At 42.6% G+C, this 9,890-nt stretch overlaps 1 pseudogene; it reads left to right on the top strand.

Annotated features, from left to right (window-relative positions):
• The first annotated feature begins 1,872 nt into the window (after positions 1 to 1,872).
• LOC145687482 (general transcription factor II-I repeat domain-containing protein 2 pseudogene) lies at positions 1,873 to 3,068 on the top strand (annotated as a pseudogene).
• Positions 3,069 to 9,890: the final 6,822 nt, after the last annotated feature.

Genomic DNA, 9,890 nt, shown 5'->3' with positions numbered 1-9,890 from the left:
GGTACATAGTACCTAATACATTTTCCGGGGGTGAGATATTTCAAACCAGGCCCGTATCCAGGGTGTCTAGGGGGCTGCGAACCCTAAACTTTTGCTGCCCCTCTAAAATTTCCACGGTAGGCTTGCAAATGAACTATATATAATATGGTGATGAACTATAATATGGTTGGATAGAGCCCCCCTAACTTCAGCCCCCCCTTCATTTTTGGGCCGGCTACCGGCCTGTTTCAAATGACTGTACACATACAACATATATTATATCAATCACTTTGCCTTGATGAAAGAAAACAGTCAATATTGAAATTGGTCAATTCCGGTCAGCCAGTTCCGGTACATGCTACCTAATACAGATTTCAGGGGTGGGGTGTTTCAAGCCTTTGTACACATACAGTATATATATATATCAACTCGTCTTGAGGAACGAAAGCGGTCGGTACCAGAAAGGGTCTATTCCAGTCAACTACTTCCCATATAGGGATGGGCACGAGCGAGTTCGAGTGAGTTTTCTTTAAAACTCGACTCGACTCGAAGTAGACATCTTTGAGCTTGACTCGAGAACTCGGCTCGAAAAATTTCCCCCAACTCGGTTCGAATTCGGATCGAGTTTCGAGTGGAGTCGAGCCAAAACGAGCTAAATCCTTTGTGTAGTTCCAAATACTACTCTCTTTAATTGAGTTAATTTTGAGTTCAACATTCCGTTCAGCAGCGAGGCTATATGAGACGTGGACCTACTGATTAACGTGGAATCCGAACTACATGAGCTCCCGCCGGGAATACTCTCTTCAAGTATCCTACATAGACAATATAATTATCAAAGATACTACTACTACTACTACTACTACTACTACTACTATAACTAATTATTATTATTATTATAACACCGTGTATAAATATGGAATATAGGTGGTTTGTATCTGAATACTAAAAATTAGTTGACTGTCGCTCTCGGTCGTCAAGAAATCTTCAGGAGGCAAGGACATCAAAAACGAGGTTCTAGGTTTGAGTTCAGGAGGGACAAGTATTCGGGCTCGAGCCAAAAATTGTTAAAAGTCTTAGGATTCCTGCCAAACATATTCAAAACTGCTCGACCCGGGTTTAGGGTTGTCAACGATTCAAGCGGCTCACTTACAGCTCATTCACTATCGAGCCGAACCGAGAAGTAAGCCGAGCCAATAGCTCACCCAACCGAGCCAGCTCGAGCCGATGGCTTACCCGAACCGAACTGAACCGAGCTGATTGCTCACCCCAACCGAGCCGGTTCGAGCCATCGGCTCAGTTGAGCTGACTTGAACCCAGCCGATGGACTCGTTTCAGCGGAGCTGGTTCGGAGAAAAAAACTCTTCGTCTTGATCTGGGGCCTAGACCAAGGTACCCGTGACTAAATTTTGGAAACTTTTGGTCCACTCGTCTGGTCCACAGTCCGCACACAGACAGACAGGCACACAAACACTTTATTTTATTTATATTAGAAAGGTCAGATCCACCATTATTGTAATAAAGCAGTGCTTGAGCGATTGATCAGAGAAATTCAAACTCCGATGAGTGATAATTTCATAGCCTTGTTTTATTACAAGTTTAAACTCTTTAGTCAATAGAGAAGAGGGCGTGAATCATGGGTCAGAGTTAATGACAAAGGGTCAATTCAATTGCAATTACTTTCCACTGCAATTACTTTCAATCGATTAATTACAATTGATTCTCCCTCTTTAATGGCCAACTGCAATTAACAATTGATCATTACTTATTTCAATTGTTAATTGCAATTAACAATTAAATTTACAGATTAATTGTTAATTGTTAATTCAATTGAAATTTGCCCAACACTGCCTAAGCAAACAGTTATCTTGTGCTTTACAGTAAATTTCTAAAGAAATGTCGTTATCAAAGCCTTCAAGCACCAAAAAAGAGCAATTAAAAATGAGCGCCGTGAGCGAAATTAAAGGTAAAATTACTTGTTTGATTTGTGGACAAACTATAAGAGTGCCAATAGAATACACAATATAAGGCGTCATTACGAAACACACAGTGCAAAATATGACCAGTATAAAGAGAAGTCAAGGGAAGATAAATTGCTCGATTTTAAGGCTGCCCTCGATAAGCAACAATCTGTGTTCACGAATGTGAAACGGGGCAATGAAGTCGTTGTCAAAACAAGCTACGTCATTGCAGAACTTATAGGAAAGAATTCTAAGTGTTTTAGTGAAAGTGAATTTGTAAAAGAGTGTCTTGTAAAAACCGCTGAAATTGTATGTCCTGATAAAGTTCAAACTTTCAAAAACATTTCCTTGTCGTGAAATACTGTTGCAGAGAGGGTTGATGATATTGCTACTAATTTAAGTGAGCAGTTGTTGGCCAAAGTTGCAAGTTTCACGTCATATTCCCTTGCAGTCGATGAAAGTACAGATGTTTGTGATGTGGCACAATTAGCTGTGTTCATTCGGGCATGTGATAATGAGTTAAATATAACTGAGGAGTTACTGGACATAGTTTCTCTTAAAAATACAACAACCAGCGAGGACATCTTCCATGAAGAAATTAGTCTCTTGGAAAAATATAATCTTCCGTTATCAAAACTTGTGTGTGTAGCAACAGACGGGGCTCCTTCCATGATAGGAAAACAGAACGGATTTGTTGCTATGTTACTGGCCAAACAGAAAGAGGAATCTCCAAGTAGTAAGTTTCATCATGTCCACTGCATTATTCATCAAGAAGTTTTGTGTTCAAAAGTTATAAAAATGGATCACGTTTTGAAATTTGTGAAAAAGGTTGTAAACTTTATTCGTTCTTGGGGGTTGAATCAACGTCAGTTTTCATCTTTACTTCGTGACATCGGAAGTGAATTTGCAAGTCTACAATACTATACAGAGGTTCGTTGGCTTTCATGTTACAGTGTTTTAAAGCGTTTTTGGCTTCTTCGGGAAGAAATTAAAATGTTCTTGGAAATGAAAGGCGAATCACCTGACAAACTTTGTGATGATACTTGGGTACAGGATTTGGCCTTTATGGTGGACATAACAGGGCATTTACATGAATTAAATTTGAAGTTACAAGGGAAAAATCAGTTGTAGTTTCCTTGTATGAAAATATTAAGGCCTTTAAATTAAAACTCAGGCTTAGGGAAGGACAGATGAGCAATGGCAACTTAATTCATTTTCCTACCTGCCAGGATTTCAAGAAGTTTCACAGTGATTATGATTTCACCCTTTGTGGTTCCCAGATAAAGTCATTAATCAATGACTTTGAGAATAGGTTTGAAGATTCCGAATCATGTGAGAGTGATTTCTCTTGTTTAGTGCTCCATTCTCCTTCGACGTTCAGAAGGCAGATAGTAGCATCCAAATGGAACTGATTGAAATTCATTGCAACTCTGTATTGAAAGACACATATAATGAAATAGGAATCCCTAAGTTCTTTTGTTACTTGCCAAATCAATATCCTGCAGTGTGTCAGTTTGTTGCGAGCATACTAGCCATGTTTGGTTCCACCTATCTCTGTGAAGAATTATTTTCCCTTATGAACACAAACTAAACTCCTCATAAGTACTTAGATGAAGACTTACAGCAGAGCATTTGTTTTCCATCCTGAAAATAGCATCTTCACAGAATCATGTAGCTGACATTGAAACTCTTGTTTCCCAGAAAAGATGCCAATTCTCAAGGAAAAAGCAGTAATGTAAGTATAATTCTGTAATTGTTCATTTGGCTATTTAGCAATATGTTCTTGTTTCATGACTGTGTGTAATTTTTTCATCTCTATTCGAATATATATATATTTTTTAAAAATATCTGATTAATAAAAAATTACATGACACCAGTGGCGATCCAGGAAGGGGCAATCGGGGTGATTGCCCCCCAGAAGAGGGAAGTTTATATATATATATATATATATATATATATATATATATATAACCCATCCCAGAGTTTGAAGCTCTTTAAAAGTAGCGCTAAGTAGCAGTATTACAACCCACCGCCCCCGCAGAAGTCCGTCCTGGATCCGACCCTGCATGACACGTACGATTTAACTGTTGGCAGACAGCGTAATTACTACATTTGTCAAAATGTATATCAGTTCGACAAAAAAATACCGGTATGTTGTACACCAGGTGTTGAGGGTGATAAGAGCGTGTTGAAGGGTGTGAATTCCGTGTGTCACAGTCGGAGTGCGGACATACAATAAAAAATCATCTGCATACTGATTAATACGTAGTTGCACTCGTAACTCTCTGTGCAGGGTGACGGTGAAGAGGTTGAAGAGTAAGGGACAAAGAGCCGATCCTTGTGGAAGTCCTTGCGATACTGTCCGGGGTTGAGAATAACGGTGCCCAATTTTCACCGACACCTGGCGGTGAATAAGCCAGTTGTGAAAAAAACGAAGATACCCAGCTGGAACGTGGAGAGCAGAGAGTTCGTGAATGAGGACATCCAATGGGACACTATCGTATGCACGCACTAAATCAATATGTACTGCCAAAAGATATTCTCGTCGTTGGAAAGTGGACCAGATATCCGTGACAAGGCTGGTGAGAGCATCATGTGGACTACGTGCTTGTCGGAAGCCATCTAAGGTCGGAGGAAAAATGTCGTAATATTCAGCCCACCACAGTAGGCGCTGAAGCAGGATTTTCTCGAATAATTTAGAAATACAGGGAAGTAAAGTGATGGGCCGATAACTAGCTGGGTGTCCAGAGGGCATACGAGGCTTCGGAACGGGTATGACCAGGTATTGTTTCCAAGTAAGCGGAACGTGGGAGGTGCGAAGAACGTTGTTATATAATTGTAAAAGTCGATCCAATCCTGCATCAGGAAGTGCTTGAAGGTGTTGATAGGTGATGTTATCATATCCTGGAGCGGTCGATGGCGCATTAGAAAGGACCCGATGTAGTTCTGGAGATGTGATGGGACGCAAGATGGAATGGTCCTCAACAGATGGAAAAAGGTATAACTGGTGAATGGCACGATCTGGTAGGGGAGTGACCGGCGTAACCATCGCATGAAAGGCGTCCAGCCAGTCTGGCGTTAGAGTCGTATGGAAGAGATGTGTCGAGTTCCCATGCATTTTAGTCTTGATATAATACCATAACTGTCGAGGAGTAGTAGATAATGTAAGGCGTTGACAAAACTGCACCCAATGGTTCTTTTTCTTGGCTTGTTGGAGCCGTCGAAAGAGAGCATATGCTTCCTTGTATTGGATATAAGAGTCTCTGGTTCGAAGACTAAGGTACTCTTGTTGGCAGCGTCGCCGATAATTGCATTGTCGTTGACATTCGACATCCCACCAGGGTGGATCTCGAAGAGGCGTACGGCGTGTACGAGCCGGAGACGACGAAGACGTCGGGATCGTGGACGCAGCTCGCGCTGCGGAGGTAATTGCAACCTGCAAACTCCTAGCGGTCTGTGGAAAAGGAGCTGGATTCTCGTCCCGCATGTGTTCTTGAATCTTTTGAGCGTACGTAGTTGACTGAAATTGCCGAGGTACATGGGGCATGGCATTCGGTAGCAGGTGTTCCATATCGAGCGGTTGGTAAAGATCTTGTGCCAGGTGAATAGACAAGAGGATGGGGAAGTGATCACTGCCGTAGGTATAGCCAAGGACCTGCCATGTATGAACCAGGTAAAGTTGCGAGCTGAGGAGTGTGATATCAGGAGCGCTGGGCCGTTCATGTAGTGAGGGCATACGGGTATAGGTACCGTCATTTGCTATTAAGTAAGAACTATGGTTTAAAGCAGTAACCAGCTCCGTACCCGCGTCGTTAGTAATCTCATCCCACAGGAGGCTTCTGGTGTTGGGATCGCCACCAATTATAGTGTTCCTTGGGAATTTCTCGAACAGTTGGATCCAGTATGGCGCTGGAAGAGGGTGGTCAGGTGGTGCGTACATATTCAGGAAATTGATCGCACCAATGCGAACTCCCTGGATTTGGTTGAAGAAAGAAGGTGGTCGGGGAAATCCCGTAAGTGCCGTATATGACAAACCTCTTCGAATCCTCAAGGCTATACCGCCGTAACAATCCTGGCAATTCTCCTGTATAATGTTGTAACCAGGTAACGTAAGGTGGAATTTCTGGAAAGACCAAACTTCTTCAAGCATAATGACTGTGGGTTGATACATAGAGCAGAGACGCCGTAAAGCTGCAATTTTTCCTCGTGCCTGCCGAATGTTCCATTGTAATATTTTAATTAGTTTTTGTCGGGCCATCCTAGAATACGAGATATGGTGGTCAACGCTGGTTGTAAATCGGCATCAGAAAGAAGATTCGTAGTGACTAGTTGTTGGAAAAGAACATTGCGAATGGCTTTATAATGGTTCGTAGTAATAAGTGTAGAAGGTGTAGAATCCAAACGAGGAGAGCGCTCCGTACGTGCAAGTTCTTTACGTGGTACGTGTTGCTCTTAATGTGCCGCGCTTTGTCGCGGAGGAGACAAGACTGCGGAGAAGGAAAGACCCTTGCGTCTTTTGGAAGACGGTACATCTGGAAGGATGCCCACGGAAGTGGCGCGTCCTGCAGCTATTGTAGAAGAGCTCGCTGAAAAAAAATAATCGTCTGGGAGAAGTCGATGGTTGTCTAGGAGTGGCAGATGAGTGAAAAGTTGGAGAGCGAGGTGGTGCACTAGAAGCAACATCCGAAGTAGGAGCCCCTTGTGCCATTTGGGCATAGGAGGTGTGCCGTGGGAGCATACGGCGAGCTTCATTATAGGATATTTTTGATTTGACCATGAGTTCCTGAAGGCGTTGTTGGTGCTTCCGTTCTGGGCAAGTTGGGTCATCAGCAGGGTGTGCAGCACCACAGTGAAGACACACTACCGCATTGGTGCACTTGTCAGAGGCGTGGGATTGGCCACAGTGGCGACATCTGTTGGCTGATTTACACGACCTGGCTAAATGCCCGTATCGAAGGCAGTTACGACACAGCTTAGTCAGAGGCACATACGGGGTGACCTTGAATCGATAGTAGTATAGAGTACATTCCAATGGTAAAATTTGACTGTCAAACGTCAAAACGACCGTAGTGGTGGGAGTTCTGGTAGAAGATTGAGCCGAGGGGAGGGTAGTTATTGGGCAAGACGCCGATGTGAAGACTGCTGTATCAGAAGAAGCAGGTGCAGGTTGTTGAGATCCCACTTGACGTTCGATGCATCTGGCATGAGTAATCTTTGCTCCACCACACTGGATGTCCACCATAAGATCCGTCATAGTGATGTCCGTGGGAACACCCTTAATCACACCCATGGAGGTAACGGCATAACGGGGAACATATGCTTTCCATCCTTGTTGTGTCAGTAACTCATGGTGCAATAAAGCATTGGCATTGGTGACGGTGTCTCAAGTAGCTTTAATTAAATTTCGCCCAATGGTGTCGAAATGCTGTATTTCAGCCACATTTGCCTTAAATAATGCCCGTCACAGAGCTATGGGATGAGTTTTGCCCACAGGCTTGGCGGGATCTTGGGATGTAATGTGTATAACGTAAGGAGCCATATGGTGCGGTTTGTAGGTGAGTTCGACTGGCGGGGGGTTAGGGGAGTCGGTAATAACTGTAACTTCCATAGCGGGGCTAGGAGGTTGGTGCAGGTCTGCTAAAGGTGGAATCGGTATTGACGTCGGAAGTGAAGTAGCAGAAGTAAGAGTTACATCATTCCCGCCCGAAGCGGCGGCCATTGTTTACAGTTGCCTCTAAACGAGGCGTGTATATCACTACATTACAAGGCACACACACTAAAGCACGACACTTCACACGTAAGTTTGTCCAGAAACCACTTTATCACACGCACACCATGCACGTCAGGTCTCAATCAGCCTGTTAACATCACTACCTGGGTTGGGCTTCTGCTTCGGCTCAAAAGTTAGATCGTGCAGGTCTTATCCTTGGTGGTAAGGACTACAGTATATACCGGTGTTTACATTGGTTCTCACATTTGAGGCTGTCTCGTTATAAAAATCCATAGTCGTCCTGTTATTCGAGACGAGACAAGATGCGAGCAGTGTCCCATCTTCTGAGCAACACTAAAAATGTCCCATATTCCTGCTTACATTTCTCATGATTTTCGCTTTTCAGTCTAATCAGGCCATGATTTCAAAACGAGTTAAAACGAGCTAAACGAGCGAGCCGTTTATCAAACTCGACTCGACTCGAAACTCTACCTCAAAACAGTGACTTGGCTCGAAACTCGACTCGAGAAAATTACCTTTGACTCGACTTGAAAGTCGACTCGACTCGTGCCCATCCCTAATAAAATGCATACTAGCGGAAGGCTTCATTCCTCAGGGATACTTTGGTACCAAGTCATCTTTCCAGCTTAATTAGGGGCTGAGCTATTGATGTTTGTTGTAAAAGTAAATGTAATTTACGTCAAAAAACTGAAACTCCAAAAATTGTCTAACTTTGCCCCCTCCCTGCTCCCCCATATAAGCAAAAAGTACAAATACATGATATTACCATGTAGTGGCCTACCTCATTGCTTCGTGAACAAATTAGCCTATTATGAATCTTTCCCCCAAGAGGGGGAATGGCTCCCAAAAAAAACGTTTAAAGAAACAAAAGAACACGATATTTACCCTCCTCCCACGGCCACATCGTACCCCCACATAGATAAGATGCACACCAGCGGAAAGCTGCATTCTTCAGGAATAAATTGGTTCTAAAACCATCTTCCAGCCTTAATTAGGGACTGAGCCATTGAGGTTTAAAGCCCTGATACAGCAGTTGCGTCAATCGGCGTTTAAAGATTAAGAATGCAGTCGACCAGTAGAACGTAACACAAAGAAACTACATATTCAGTGAACAGAAATTGGGAAAATCCCAATTTCTTTCTCCGGAATTGAACATTTGGATGATCGAGATTAGGGACGTTCCAGAAATTTGATCTAACGGTTGAATATAGATGGCAAGCAATACCTGTGAGCGTGTAAAAATGGAATATAGGGCCTATTTAGATTATTGTTTTAAACAAAATAAACATTTTAAACATAAAAAAACGTTCTTTTTTTAATAACGTGTTTTATCCAACCCTGGTTAAAATCAAACCTCTCCGTTTGCAGGTGATGAACATTTGCTTTTTTCAAAGATAATCTCTCTTTTATAATGGCTGCTACCAGTAGTGGTCAGTGTCACAATAAGCTTCTCTAAACGACCGAATATCAATTGTCAGATTGTCTTCCTGTATCTACTAAAACGTGATCAATTTGATTGTTTTTTGTTTTGTTTTTTTTTTCATCTGGCGAGGTCCTAGTATACTTATGAATGTCGCAGTGTGATTAGTTTTTTCTCTTCACGATAAGATTTCTGGATGTTGCGAAGTTCACGAGTTATTATCGCTTTTCTTATGCAGATTTTCGTTGTCTATAATCGGAAATCAGGGCTTCGGTGACAGTAGTAGAGCGTTCAACTTTGGTATGTGGGGTTCTTGGTTCGGACCCGGATCGCACCAAATGGGCTTTGTGTTGGGCAAACATCGTATGCATGGGTTTTTCAGGGTTCTCCCGTTTCCTTCCATTTTTCTTTCCGCAATTTCATACATTATCATAATCACCGTTTCCTTTAGCCTACACGGCATAACCATGGGACGTAATACTGAAAGATATCACTGAAAAGTTGATTCCATTGCAGTCACTTCCAGACATGTCCGTATTATGATTCTGCACTGCTACTAAAATAACAAATTATAGGCTACTATAAATGCACCCGACAGAGATAGATCTAGCCCGGGGCCTGGGGACTAGACCCCAGTTTTTGAATGGCGAAACTAATTTAAGCTATTATTTGTATATTTTTGAAAGCTTAGTAAACTCAAGGTATACACATCGTAGTCTGGCTTCTGGTTACTACTACTCCCTTTTATCTTCTAGATGCGCCACCGGCACCCAAGTGTATCCGTAATTTGGATATGTCCGGA

This window comes from Thermobia domestica, chromosome 6, assembly GCF_964235325.1.
Source record: "Thermobia domestica chromosome 6, izTheDome1.hap1.1, whole genome shotgun sequence".
Lineage (NCBI taxonomy): Eukaryota > Metazoa > Arthropoda > Insecta > Zygentoma > Lepismatidae > Thermobia > Thermobia domestica.
Note: the sequence above shows the minus strand (reverse complement) of the source record. Positions and strands in the feature narration are given on the sequence as shown.